This window comes from Alexandromys fortis, unplaced genomic scaffold (assembly GCF_014885135.2).
Source record: "Alexandromys fortis isolate MF-2015 unplaced genomic scaffold, M_Fortis_MF-2015_v1.1 scaffold_326, whole genome shotgun sequence".
NCBI classification, from domain to species: domain Eukaryota; kingdom Metazoa; phylum Chordata; class Mammalia; order Rodentia; family Cricetidae; genus Alexandromys; species Alexandromys fortis.
Window position 1 is genome coordinate 399,672 of NW_026068217.1, and position 14,353 is coordinate 414,024.

The window sequence follows — 14,353 nt, forward strand, 5'->3', positions numbered from 1 at the left end:
ACAGAGGTTCACAGATGCTGAGCTGCAATAGCGGAGCATGCATGGGTTTGCACAAGGCCCTCTGCTTACACGCTGTGGTTTTCATAGCTGGTTGTTCTCGTGGGTCTAACAGCAGGCGTGAGGGTGTCTCTGAGTCTTTGATGCTTTGGGGACCCCTTGCCTCCTACTGGGTTGCCTCATCTAGCCTTGATATGAGGGTCTGTGCCTGGTCTTTATATCACTAGGAGGCCTGTCCTTTTCTGAAGGGAAATGGAAGAGGAGGTGGAGCTGCCGGAGAGGAGTCAGGAAACTGCAAAGAGTGGAGGGAGGGAAGCTTCGGGTGGGGATATATTGTATGAGAGAAGAATAAGTAATTTTTAAAAACCCTGCGACTTTCTAGACAGTTGAGGTGGCGTTATTAACTTTAACTTACAGTTAAGGAAAGGCTAGGAAATGCCACCTAATTTGCCCAGGGTCACGGGGTGTTAGTAGCAGAACTGACAAACTCCAGATTCAGCTGAACTTCAGGTCACTTTGCACTACTACACAACATATCCAAAGTGTACATTAGTTCACGCTTGCACCACACAGTCATCCATCTACAAAGGGTCTCACATACAATTATTTTACTTACTATTCATAGCCTATATGTTAGACAGAGCAGGCACTGTCATTTTACTAATGAGTACACACTAAATAGAAAAAAAAAATATTGGCATAATTTCTTGAAATACGGAAACACCTAAAGTTTATTTGTTGGGTTAAAAAGGAAACTGAACTACAAATTTGGTTCTAGGACAACCAGGACTGTTAAACAGAGAAACACTGTCTTAATCAAAAATAAATAAATAAAACCTTAAGATGGGAAACGAAAAGATTTGAACTGCGAACTTGGCAGGACTCATTGTCTGTACACAGTAGGTAAACTGACTGAAGGGAGAAGAATGGCTTGGGCAGTGTTCAGGTCCCCCATTGCATAATCCCATGGCCTGTGGGGTCATGTAGCACAACAACCTGAGATGAAATGAAGTAGGGTGTCTCAAACTTGCAGATCAGGATCGACAGGCACATCTAGAAAGCTCTACTCCTGACACCCCAAACTGGTTTCAGAATGTCTTCTCCCCTCTCATGTATCTACCCCTTCCTGTCATATGGCCTAGATGAGATTCTCAGTGAGATAAAATCGGGAAGCAAGCAAGTCCGTCTCAGGACTACACTAGCAGAACCTGCCCTGACCTCAGGATGTCAAAATTAAAAGAAGCTAGGCTGGGCTAGCAAAAAGGTTCTCAAGTAAAAACACTTCTCACCAAGCCTCATGACCTGAATTTGATCCCACCATCCCACAGGTCAGAACCAATTCTTCTCAGCTATTCTCTGACCTTCACATACACAACATGGTGTGTACACACACAAATATTTTTTAAAAAATTTAAATAAATTGAGCTTTTCTTCCTGGTAATCCCTCCTCCTTTCAGGAGGGCTTCCTTAAATTTTCTTAATAAGCCTATGCTTATTCTGCTTTTAAGAAATATAAACAAAGAAGTAGCTCCTCCTTATATTATAGGGGGATGGCAACTATGATCCTAGCACTCAGGAGACTGAGGCAGGAAGATTGCTATGAGTTCTTTGGTTAGTCTGGTCTACATATCAAAGAAGCAAAATGTTCAACATAGAGATCATCATTAACAAAAGATTGGATGTGACAAGGTGATCTTATGTGATCATTTCTGCCTGTTTAGTGAGGGAGGAAAAGAACTGAAAAATGCCAGGACAGTAATATCAAACCTTTCTAGAACACGATAACACATCAAATCCAAAGGTAAAAAGAGAGAAAAGACAGGTCATAGCAGGCATTCATGTGGCAATCCACCCATGCTGCAAGCCAACCTAAGGGGAAACAAACATATGTTACAAGCAGTTCTTGCTTCAGAAACTCTACCCCAGCTGTGCTTAGGAACAACAGAAAACCAAGACACAACTGGTCTGGCCAGTTGCTTCAATTATGAAAGATAATCTAAAACTGAGCACATGCTTCAGATGCAGAACATCATCTGCATTTCCAGAGCTGTGGGTGCATCTCAGTGGCAGACAGCTGCTCTAGCTTGAGGGAGTGTCTGGGCTCCATCCTGGACTCACAAAAATGTACAAGCTAAAACAATACTGGTAAGTCTCAAATGGATGGGTCAAGTAGTAGCTGTAGTTGATTGTCTTCATATTTGGGAAGGGGAAACACTATTGCAGAATCACAGTCAGAAACAAAAGCTAGGGCTGGGTACACCTGCAATCCTAGCACTTTGGAGGCTGAGACCAGAGCAGAGCAAATTCAAGGCCAGATTGGGCTACAAGTAAAGTTTGAGGCCACCCTAAACTATACAGGGAATATGAGGTCAGCCTCAGCTATATAAAGAGATCCTGCCTCAGAAAAAAAAAAAAAGCTAGGGCTAGCAATACAGACTTGGTATTGTCCTTGCCTAGCCTATGTAAAGCCCTGGGTTTAATTTCTACCAGTGTATAAGCCAGACATGGTGACACATGTCTGCTCTTCCGCACTCAGGTAGTGGAGGCAGAAAGCGTTCACTGCCATCTTCAAGTACATAGCTAGTTTGAAAGCAGCATGAATTTAGGACACCCTGTCTCCAAAAAGAGAAAGGAAAGAAAGAAAGCAGGCAAACAGACTAATTAAATGTACTGTTTTGCTTGAAGAGGTTGGGCACCCTAACAACTATCACACAGTACAGATCTTTCTCTTTCCATGACTAACTTCCTTCTGTTTATCCTGATCTCTAAGACACCTCACTGGCACTCCATATACATATTAATTAGCCTTTCTATTGCCACTTGTTCCTAGGGTTAATGACCCCAGTCATTTGATACAAGTATCATGTCTATGAAGTTGTATTCTTGATAAATCTTACAACAAAATTCTAAACTGGAAAAACTCAGAGATAAGAACCAAACCAAAACAATATGACTCCAAAGCCCACACTTCTTGCCCCCTCTGAAACACCAGACCCACAGACATAAACAGTCCCCAAAGCCTTCACTTTCAATGTTTTGCATCGACATAAAATCTCTATTACAGGCTGACAAGTCCTTCATTGAAAGCCACACACTACTTGATCTCATTCTTTTCTATCCCTTCATCTAGAATGTTGTCTTTCTCATATTTAAATCCTATCACTGACTAATCCAGATAGATAGGACTATCCACTGTGTTCACTAGCATATCCTTTGTGAGCAGGGTGGCAACTTAGTAAATCTCTATTGAGTAAGTAAAGGAACTGAAGTCCCACCTCCACTATGAACAGGAATGCCAAACACTCCTACTCACTTTCTTTTGTAATGTCAAAAACCTTGGAACCAGTATTACAGCCTAATACCTAATTTCCCTGCATTTGACTTCTTTCCCTGGCAAGGCTCCACCAGAGACCAGACACCTTGCAAATCTCTGCGTATCTCACAGGGTATAAGCAAAATTGGATACACAGGAAGCACACCATAAACACTTCCTAGCATACAGATGAACTGCATGAGAATCCCATCTACACCAACTTCATGAGAATAGTTATTTTTGCTCACCATGTTAGAGATGTCCAGGCCTCTTTGCTTGCTGACATTTTCCATTTCAAAACTCATTAAGCAGAACTGTGATCGAGCATTTGGCAATTTAGGAAAGCATCTGGAAAATCTCGATGCCCTGGAGTTTGTTGTTACAGGTTTTCATGGTAGGGAACTAGAATAACTGCATCATGGTGATTTATCTGCGGGTTAGCAAGAGTTCCAGGGTGCATGTCACATGTTCAAATAGTAGGTGTACAGTTGGCTTCTGGACCCTCCCAAATCCAGTTTTCCCTTTTCTGTGGCATCATGTAGAAATTAATTATATTAATATATAGCTCTTACAGTCTACTAAATTGATAGTGGAGAAGAACTATAATTTATAACTTTATTACATAGGTTGCTAAAATTACTTTTACAATGAATAACACATTAAAATAATAATAGTAGTAACTGAAATTTATTGCATGTTTTTACTACTTGCCAAACACTTTTTTATTTTGGTTTTGGTTTTTCTGAGACAGGGTTTCTATGTAGCCCTGGCTATGTCCTGGAATCCTGTAGACCAGGATGGTCTCAAACTCAGAGATCCATCCGCCTCTGTCTCCCGACTGCTGGGATTAAAGGTGTGCGCCACCGCCACCTGGCACTGTTCTTAAAGCATTCTAAGTGTTAACTCATTGCCAATCCTAGGAGGTAAGTACTGTTATTGTCCCCACTTTACAAATTCGAAGAAGGGTAGGAATACCTATACCAGCAGTGAGCAGAGGAACAAGGATTCCAACCCAGAAAGTTTGAGGCCAGAGTCCCCACTTTTAACATGATGTTATAGTGCCTCCCTCTAACAACACAACATTGTAATACAACAGTGACTTAAGGGGCTTAAAGTAGCAAGAGAATATATCCACTGGATCCAAGAAATGTAACTGGGAATGTTATGACCTGTACTTGCTTATTAAGTTCTACTGTACTTTCTTTCAGAACAGTTCAATTCTATACATTATTATATGATAATAGTGAAGTGTGGCCAAGTTTACTATAAAGATAGGAAAACAAGTCAGTGGCACTGGCACACTCCTTTAATCCCTGCAGAGTCAAGAGGATATCTGTGAATTCAAGGCCAGCCTTATAGACACTGTGAGATTCTGACAAAAAAAAGAAAAAGAAAAAGGAAACTATGGGCCCTTTCTTTTGAAATTAGATGAAGGTAACAAGGAAATGAGCTATTACAATTTTTCCTGCAGAGTCTTTCACTGTAGCTTAGGGAAGCCTGGAATTCATTATTTAGTCCAAGTTTGTTTGCCCCAAATTCAGGCAATTCTCCTGCTTTGGCTCTCTAAATGCTAGGATTATAAATGTGAGCTGCCATGTCGAGTTCTTGTCTATGTGGAGTTTTTTGCTTGGGATTTTTTTTTATCTTTGTTTTGTTTTGTTTTGAGATAGACTCTCATATCCATACATACACTGGCCTCCAACTTCCTACAACATGAGACTGAACTCTTCTTGATCCTCTTGCTTCTACCTCCCAATGCTAGTATTATAGTAATGTGCTAGCACTCTTGGTTTACCCGTGTGCTTTCAAATCATACTTCCTGCCTGTAAATCTGCCTAGCCTGTATAGTAAGACTATATATGCACAGATAGATAGATAGATAGATAGATAGATAGATAGATAGACAGACAGACACACAGACACACAGACACACAGACTATAGATAGATACATCTTAACTGGGCATGGTGGAGGGTACCATCACAATTACTTGAGAGGCTAAAGTGGGAAAATTGCTTGAACTGAGAAGTTTGGGACAAGCCAAAGCAACACAGCAAAACTATTGTCTCAAAATAACAATGACAACAAAATTACAATTCCCCTATGTTAAATAAGGGCATTGACTTCGAAGCCAAGATTGAGTGTTTTGAAACCCTAATTTATCCACATGCTATGTCTGGGAATAGAATCTGCTATTATGACATATAGCTAGTCTTGGGCTGGAGATTCAGTCCAGTGCACAGAGCTTGCCTGGCATACAAAAGCCCACAATTCATCCTCAGAACCTAAAAGTATTACCCCTACCAAAGTACAAACAATAGACAAAGTGTGAGATTTCTTTTTCGGACCAAATTGTTCTGGTCCCTATCATTTATATGCATAAAAATAAGTACTGCAAGGGCATGGGGGTACATGCCTATGATTACAGCACTGGGGAGGTTAAGGTAGCAGAATTCCAAGTTCAAGGCCAACCCAGCCTACACACTGAAACTCTGTCTCAAAATCTACATAAAAAGATTTAAGATCCTGTGCCTTAGCACATGTTCTAGAGTTAAGATATGGGAATTTGTGGGTTATATTTTTAATAATCACCATGGACAAACTCTTGAGAAAATTCTAATCAGACTTTTGCACTAAATGTCAAATTATACAATGTAGAAAATAAATCTATGGGGGCTGGAGAGATGGCTCAGCTGTTAAGAGCACTGACTGTCCTTCCAGAGAACCCAGGTTTGATTCCCAGCACCCACATGGTAACAAGCAACTGCCTGTAACTCCAGTTCTGGTGGATCCAAAATGCTCACACAAACATGCAGGCAGGCAAAAGCTCAATGTGCATTAAATAAATAAATAAATGCTTTAGAAAAAGAAAATAAATCTGTTAGTAATCATCACTCAGTAGATTAAAGATTTAAAAACATTTAAAAAGCTAGATTTGGGCTGGAGCGATGGCTCGGTGGTTAAGAGCACTGATTGCTCTTCCAGAGGATCCAGGTTCAATTCCTAGCACCGACATGGCAGCTCACAACTGTCTGCAACTTCAGTTCCAGGGGACCTGACACCCATGACAAAACGCCAATGCATATAAAATAAAAATAAATAAATTTGTAAAAAAAAAAAAGGCTAAGTCTAAGTATAATGAAAGCACAAAAGCAGGAGGATGTCACTGAATTCAAGGCCATTCTGAGTACACAGTGAGTTCTAAGCACCATGGACTACAAAGGGAAACTCATTATCAAAAAATCAAAAGGAAAAAATACCTGAAGACTACATGGTTCCCATAGCCCAAATTAAAAGACCCAGCTAGAAATATATGTACTCAAAATACACAATATTTGAAGATATAGAATTGAGACATAAGGTATTTATACTTGTGATTTAAAACTACTATCAAGATATTGTGGCTATAGCCAGATGTACACAGAGAAACCCTGCCTCTGGGGGAAAAAGATATTGTGGCTATAAATTGGAACTAAAACTTAATAGCTGAATTAACCTTAAAATAGGAAGCTAGGAAAGCCGGGCAGTGGTGGCGCACGCCTTTAATCCCAGCACTTGGGAGGCAGAGGCAGGTGGATCTCTGTGAGTTTGAGACCAGCCTGGTCCACAAGAGCTAGTTTCAGGACAGGCTCCAAAACCACAGAGAAACCCTGTCTCGAAAAAAAAAAATAGGAAGCTAGGAGTGATGATTCAGGCCTGTAATCCCAGCGTTGGGAGGTAGGGGCAGGAGGATTAGGAGTTCAAAGTCATCCTTGGTTACCACTGAACTCAAACCAGCCTGGACTACAAGAGAACCAATCTCAAAACAACATTTAGGCATGGCAACTCACACCTGCAGTCCCAACACCTGGGAGCTGAAACAGGCTACATAGTAAGTTCCAGAAAACCTTGGCTTGGAATAAAACCCTTTCTCAAAGGGGGGGAAAAAGAGCTACGTAATTCAGAGCTTATACAGCTCTTACAGAGGCCCAAGGCTCAGTTCCCAGCACCCAAATCTGGAGGCTCACAACCGCCTGTAAATCTAGCTCCATAGGATCCCATGCCTTCTCTGAACCTCCTCAGGAACCTGCATACATGTGTACATATATACAGAAATAAAAATAAAATGATTTCTTTACTTTTTTAAATATTTATTTATTATGTATACAATATTCTGTCTGTGTGTATGTCTACAGGCCAGAAGAGGGCACCAGACCCCATTCCAGATGGTTGTGAGCCACCATGTGGTTGCCGGGAATTGAACTCAGGACCTTTGGAAGAGCAGACAATGCTCTTAACCACTGAGCCATCTCTCCAGCCCCCTTCTTTACATTTTTTGAGACAGTTTCTCTATAAAGCCTAGGTTGTCCTGGAACTTGCTCTGTAGACCAGGCTGGCATCAAACTCACAGAGATCTGCCTGCCTTTGCCTCCTGAATGTTGGAATTAAAGGTGTGAGCCACCACCACCTGGCAAACATATATATATTTTTAAAGAGATGCCAAAAGAGATAGCTCGGCAATTAAAAGTACCGGTAACTCTTGCAGAGGACCAAAATTTGGTCCCCAGTATTCATATCAGCAAGCTTTGAACTCTCCATAACTCCAGTTCCAGGGAATCCTATGCACTTTAGACGTCACAACTATCTAAACACATACAGCGTACACACATGTGTGCGAAAACACACAAACACATAAATTAAACCAAAAATAATTTTAAAGGAAAGTGAAATAGCCAGGCAGTGGTGGTGCACACAACTTTAATCCCAGTACTTGGGAGGCAGAGGCAGGCGGATCTCTGTGAGTTTGAGGCCAGCCTGGACTACAGAGATTGTTCCAGGACAGCTAGGCTGTTACACAGAGAAATCCTATCTCGAAAAATCAAAAAAAGAAAAAACAAAGAAGGAAGGAAGGAAAGAAAGAAAGAAAGGAAAGAACATTTTTGTAAAAATGAAACAAGCTAATTTTAATTGTTTAATTTAATTTTAAACAAGCTAAACTAATATTAATATTAGTGTCAATTTAAATGACACTAATATTAATATTTTAGTACTATATTTCTTAATAATTATACCCTAAACTTGCTATTATGTTTACTAATACACTAAAAATAATTAATGTTAATATAGAATTGAATTAATTCTAATTATTATTAATAGGAGTTCTATTAGAGTTGGAGTTCAGAGGAAGAGTGTTTGTCTAGCATAAAGTAGGCTATATATTTAGCTTCACAAAAAAGAAGAAAAAGAATCAACATTGCCATAATCTTTAGAGCAAATGATTTTATCAACAGAAAAGTTAGATAAGCCAGGCATTGTAGTGGTGGTATGTGCCCATAATTCCAGCAATCAGGAGGCAAGTACAGGAGGATCTCAAATTTGAGGTCAGCCAGGGTTACACAGGACCATCCAGACCAGTTAATGAGATCCTGTCTCAAAACGATGTTAGATACCTTTCATTACGCCACCTCAAAGGAGATCACACACACTTGCAACTCTTAACAACCGAGCTCTTTGTAACTATTGGTTAGCTGTAAGGCCAACGCTTCCATGTGCCAAGGATTGAAAGCTGGGATTCTCACATGTTAGGCACATGCTCTATGACTGACCTACATCCAAACCCCTTAGCAGCCAGTTTTAAGAAACCTTATCACACCAGTGACTACAAATTTCTCCTACAGAGTTCTGTATTTTAGAGGGGGTTGTTGACTTTTCAGTTCTTTTTCTCTGTTCTGACCTTTTTTGATGGTTTTTCAGGCCTTAATAGAAGCCCTTTCCATTTTTCTTTCTCCCGAGCAAGATGTAGCACATATCGGACAAAAGCCCAAGAAAGCAGAACTCGGCTTTCTTGGTGACTCAGGCCTTTTATCTTAGTATGTGGGAAGCTGAGGAAAAAGGATTAGACGTTCACGGCCAGTCAGGGCTGTATAGTGACTGTCAAGCCAGCTGAGGTTACATAGTGAGACCGTCTCAAAAATAACAAAGTAGGGCTGGGGATAGCTCAGTGGCAGGGCTTTTGTGTAGGATGTGCAATTCCTAGCACTACATACATGTAAATAAATAAATACACACATAAGTAAATAAAATTTAAATTCTTATTTTTTAAAAAAAAGCCCTTAATCCCAACACTTAGTAGACAGAAGCAGGTGGGTCTCTTTGAGTTCGAGGCCAGCCTGCTCTACAGAGCAAGTTCCAGGGCAGCTAGGGCTGATACACAGAGAAACCCTGTCTCAAAAAGAAAGAGAGAGAGAGAGAAAAAACAAGGAGAATAGGAGTATATATATAACTCAGTGGGAAAGTACTTGGCGAGCAAGTACCTGAAGACTTGATTCAATACTCACCACCAAAACATGAAAAACAGACAGACAGAGACAGAGAGACAGAGAGACAGAGAGACAGAGAGACAGAGAGAGAGAGAGAGAGAGAGAGAGAGAGAGAGAGAGAGAGAGAGAGAGAGAGAANGAGAGAGAGAGAGAGAGAGAGAGAGAGAGAGAGAGAGAGGAAGAACAGAAATTATTTTCTTTCTAATGTTAAGAGACACATAGAGCTCTGCAAACTGTCCACCGGGAGTGGAAGAGGGAAGTGATTCAAGTTTTTTCCTTTCCTGTCTGCTTGAGTTGTGACATCAATTGCATATGCAGGAGCACAACAGCACACAGCAAGCATGCTGCGTTTTATGAACAAACTCAGCAAGCGTAAATAGCCAGGCTAAAACAGTATCCCTGCCATGTGAAATAAGCCATTTAAATGCACTTCTGATTATACATGTGGAAAACTGCACTTCTACACTAGGTACAGTAAAAATTAGGAATTTTTTTCACCTAGACATAGCTGTACAATCATGCAACAGACAACATGCAAATAATGTCCATATAATCAGTTCAAAATTGGGATATTTTCTCCTCATTTCTATCAAGAAAAGAAGTATTTGTGAAAATCAGTGTGATCTATCATACCTGAACTCACATAATGAGGAAATCAATTTGCTGACAATGCAGGACAACGTAGGAACATATCTATGAAGCCAGAAACACAGCACCTACTCTACAACACCCATTCTAAGTTAATATTGGTACTTTCCTTGCCATATTACTTCAATAAGTTAAGTATACAAGTTTTCTTGTTTTGTTTTGTTTCTTTGAGATGAGGTCTGGCTATGTAGCCTAGGCTGGCCTCAAATTCTTAATATTACGGACTTGGTCTCTGAAGTGCTGGGAATTAAGCATATGCAACCACACCCAGAAATAAGTTATACCACATTAAGTCACCCTACAGACTGAGATCAAGAAGTAAAAGATTTACAATTGTCAGAATGGTAGTAGTTTTAACTAAAATACTCTCTAGTCATGATTTACGAGCTATCTTCCTCACTCTTATTTTTACTTAAGTCCTAGGAAATATTTCCCTCGAATAATAAAACATTGATATCTAAGAAAAAAAGGGGCATAAGCAGGTGAACCTCTGTGAGTCCAAGGCCAGCCTGGTCTACAGAGTGAGTTCCAAACAGCCAGAGCTACACAGAGAAACCCTGTCTCAAAAAAAAAAAAAAAAAAAAAAAAAAAAAAAAAAAAAAAAAAAAAAAAAACCAAAGAAAAAGAAAAAAAGATATTCACTTACCCTTCAGGGAAAAAAAATAGTGTTTATCATTGGCTTGAGGCCACAAATCAAGATCTGCCACTGGTTTGAAATGTTTTCATTACATTAGCAAGATGAGGAGAGAAATCAATTGGAGAAGAAATGCAAGAATTCCTTGAGGAAAAATTAGAACAGCTTCTGGATTTAAAAAAGGTTACTCGGTGCCAACGATTTTTTTTTTTTTGAGACAGGCTTTCTCTGTGTAGTCCTGGCTGTCCTGGAACTAGATCTGTAGACCAGGCTGGCCTTGAACTCAGAGATCCACTGGCCCACGCCTCCTAAATGCTGGGACCAAAGGTGTTTGCCACCACACCCAGTTGCCAATATTACTTTTAGTTATTGCAAATTAAGGCACAATAATCAGAATTAAGAACTGAGGCTCAACGAAGAAACATAATGAGGGGAAGGCAAGACTTGCTCCCACACACAAACCATGCCTACATACTTTTGTGTCTTTTAAATCTGGGGTCATATTACCAATTAAACCTCAAACATTCACTATGTTTATCATTTCTATTTTTGTAGATTAACAATTGATTCCATATGACCATCCTTCATGAGCTCTTTTGTATTTTTACTTTATTCAAGGATAGAGCCCTGGGCCTTCGCTATGGGAGGACAACACTCTTATCACCTACTTCCTCAGCCCTTGTTCTTTTTTTTTCTCTTGAAATCTTGAAAGGCTGTTTGTTAGAAATAGAGACATTGATGTACAGCGTGATCTTCCCAGTATTTTTCTACTTGGACTATTCTCCCATTCCTACACTTTTCCTATCCACTTTTCCAGACCCAGCTCAAATGCTTGTTTCTATACATCCTTATTGGTTTCCTGGTTGTAATGTATGTTAGTGAGTTTTTAAGTGATTGTGTGTTTCTTTCCTACTTCATTGCGGGACACTCAAGTACAACAACAAAACCTTCATGTGATTACCATAGATGCAAGAAAGCTTGAAATTAACAAACTAAAAATCTCTGCTCAAAATAACCTTTCATTACGAGGGATGGTATAAACCACCCAAGTTGTTTATCCAGTTAGTGGGGCTGCTAGAACCCACACTCTTCATAGCTAAATTTGACTTAATTGAATGCGAACTCTTTTGAGTCCAAGAACTGTCTCAATCTGGCATCGCCTCATCCCTCACACCTCAGTATCAACTAATTCAATGTTCTTCACACGCTGTCTCAATACAAAGCCTTATTACTAAATAATGAGGCTATAATTAAAACAAAGTTCAGATCCTAGAAAAATATTGGCTTGTAAAACATGAGTGTTGCCAGAGTTTAAAATAACCTCGGTACCCCCAGCAAAAATTGTCAAAAGTAAGATGCAACCCAGCATGTGGTAGGTACTGAATTCACCCCCCCAACACTGAGAAGGGGAAGAGGAAGAGGGAAAAAGGGACAGAGGAAGAGCCTCGGAAAGGTGTCGCAGGGTGGGACAGGGGTGGCTGTAACTTTACTAGAAGCAGAGCACAAAGAACCAAACGAGGGGTGACGAGACTCTCTTTAGCTTACGCTCCCAGAGCGTGACAAGAAGCCAAATGCCCGTTTTCGAAAACATTTAGCCAGTGACGGTGGTCTTCAAAAGCTCAGTTTCTAAAGTAGAAAGGGATGCCACTAAGCAAAGATCCCAGTCCACAAGAATTCCAGTACGGGCAGACCTTCTAGGGTCCACAATTAACACAGGCCACAGACGATCAGAATACCCTCTCCAGGACAGCACAACAAAGTGACATAAATCAGGACCCAATCTCCCTTCTCTGTCCTGGTTGGGAGGGTAAAGCCTACGTGTGTGAGTTGTGAAGGAGTTTAGAGACTGCCCCAGCTTAGAGTGGTGACCTTCTCACCACTCTAGACAGTAGAACCACTAACAAAACGGCCCCTGCAATAAAGTCACCCACGGGAAGCCGCTGTGGGACTCACCTGGGTTTCCAGGGCTGGGGTTCGAGCTCCGGCACACCGCGGGGAAGCAGCGATCAAACCGCTCGCAGCCACCGCGCTCGCACACACAGAAGAAGAGTCTAGGCGCCAGCAGCGGCAGCTCCTCCCTCGACAGCTTTCCCAGCCCCAGCCTCCCAGCCAGCAGCCTTTGCCCCGCCCTCCTCCGAGGCCCCCACTTCCGGGTGATGCCGGAGCCCGGAAGCTGGACCGAATGGGGAAAATGGTCCACGTCACGTGAAACGGAGCGCGTGCCCTGAGCTCCGTGCGCCCCCTGCTGCCCGCACGTAGCCTCGCCTGAGATGGGTCAGGCGCTTGCAGTCCTCCTTGTCTCCCGACCCCAGTGCCTAGTGCAAACTCAACAAAAAGAGAAAAAAGTACGTGAAGAACAAAAAGAACTTGCCATAAACCTTCTATATAGTTCTTCCTTCCCAGTTCGCTGTATTCCCAGCGCTTGAAAGGGTGGCGAGTTGCAACCAGTCTGGGCTACAGAGTGAGTTCCTGACCAGACTAGTGTATAGAGTAAAATCCTGTCTCAAAAAAGATTTTTCTTTCCCTCCAGGCTGCAGACATTGCTCAGTATTTAAGAGCACTGACTTCCAGAGAAATAAAGGCAGCTCACAACCAGTTGTTACTCCAGTTCACGGGAATCTGATGCCCTCTTCTGGCCTTCTAGGGCACTGCCTATATCTGGTGCACAGATGTACAAGCAAGCAAAACACTCCTGTATACAGAAAAAAATAATCTACCCAAATGACAGATGACAGAAAGCTGCTGTAAACTGTTCTCCAACCCCACATACATGCTGTAGTGCCTACTGGCGCGAGCGCACGCAGACACGCTCAGAAACACACACGACTATCTTTTAAAAAAAAATTATACAATGGGGTTGGAGGTATGTAGACCACAGTGGCTGACAATTCCTTGAGTTTAATCCCCTACAGGTGAAAATGTTTACCACCAAACCTACTGACCTAAGAGTTCTATCCCTGATGGAGGGAGAGAACTCTCACAAGTTGTCCTCTCGTCTTCACACCTGGGCTTTATATAGTGCATACAGCACACCCACAAATAAATACATGCAATAAAATAAACTTTTTAAATAAAAAGGAGCTGGAGTGATGACTCGGTGGTTAAAAGCACATGTTGTTCTTGTAGAGGACCCAAATTCAGTTCCCAACATTGACACTGGGTAGTTCACAACCACCTGTAACTATAGCTCCACGGGACCCAACACCCTCTTCTGAACTCCAAGGCCACCACACCCAAATGTGCACATACCCACACACATATACACAGAGTTTTTTTGTTTTTTTTGTTTGGTTTTTTTTTTTTTTTTTTGGTTTTTCGAGACAGTGTTTCTCCGTGGCTTTGGAGCCTGTCCTGGAACTAGCTCTGTAGACCAGACTTGTCTCGAACTCACAGAGATCCGCCTGCCTCTGCCTCCCGAGTGCTGGGATTAAAGGCGTGCGCCACCATCGCCCGGCTCACAGAG

The 14,353-nt window shown here is 41.4% G+C and overlaps 1 protein-coding gene across 2 annotated transcripts in view; it reads right to left on the minus strand.

Annotated features, from left to right (window-relative positions):
• Atp7a (ATPase copper transporting alpha) overlaps positions 1-13,000 on the minus strand; it is a 106,241-nt gene extending 93,241 nt beyond the window's left edge. For both annotated transcript variants that reach the window (XM_050130472.1, XM_050130473.1), the window contains exon 1: positions 12,844-13,000. The gene's annotated coding sequence lies outside the window, so the exon portion shown is untranslated. The remainder of the gene's footprint in view (positions 1-12,843) is intronic.
• Between the last annotated feature and the right edge of the window lie 1,353 nt (positions 13,001-14,353).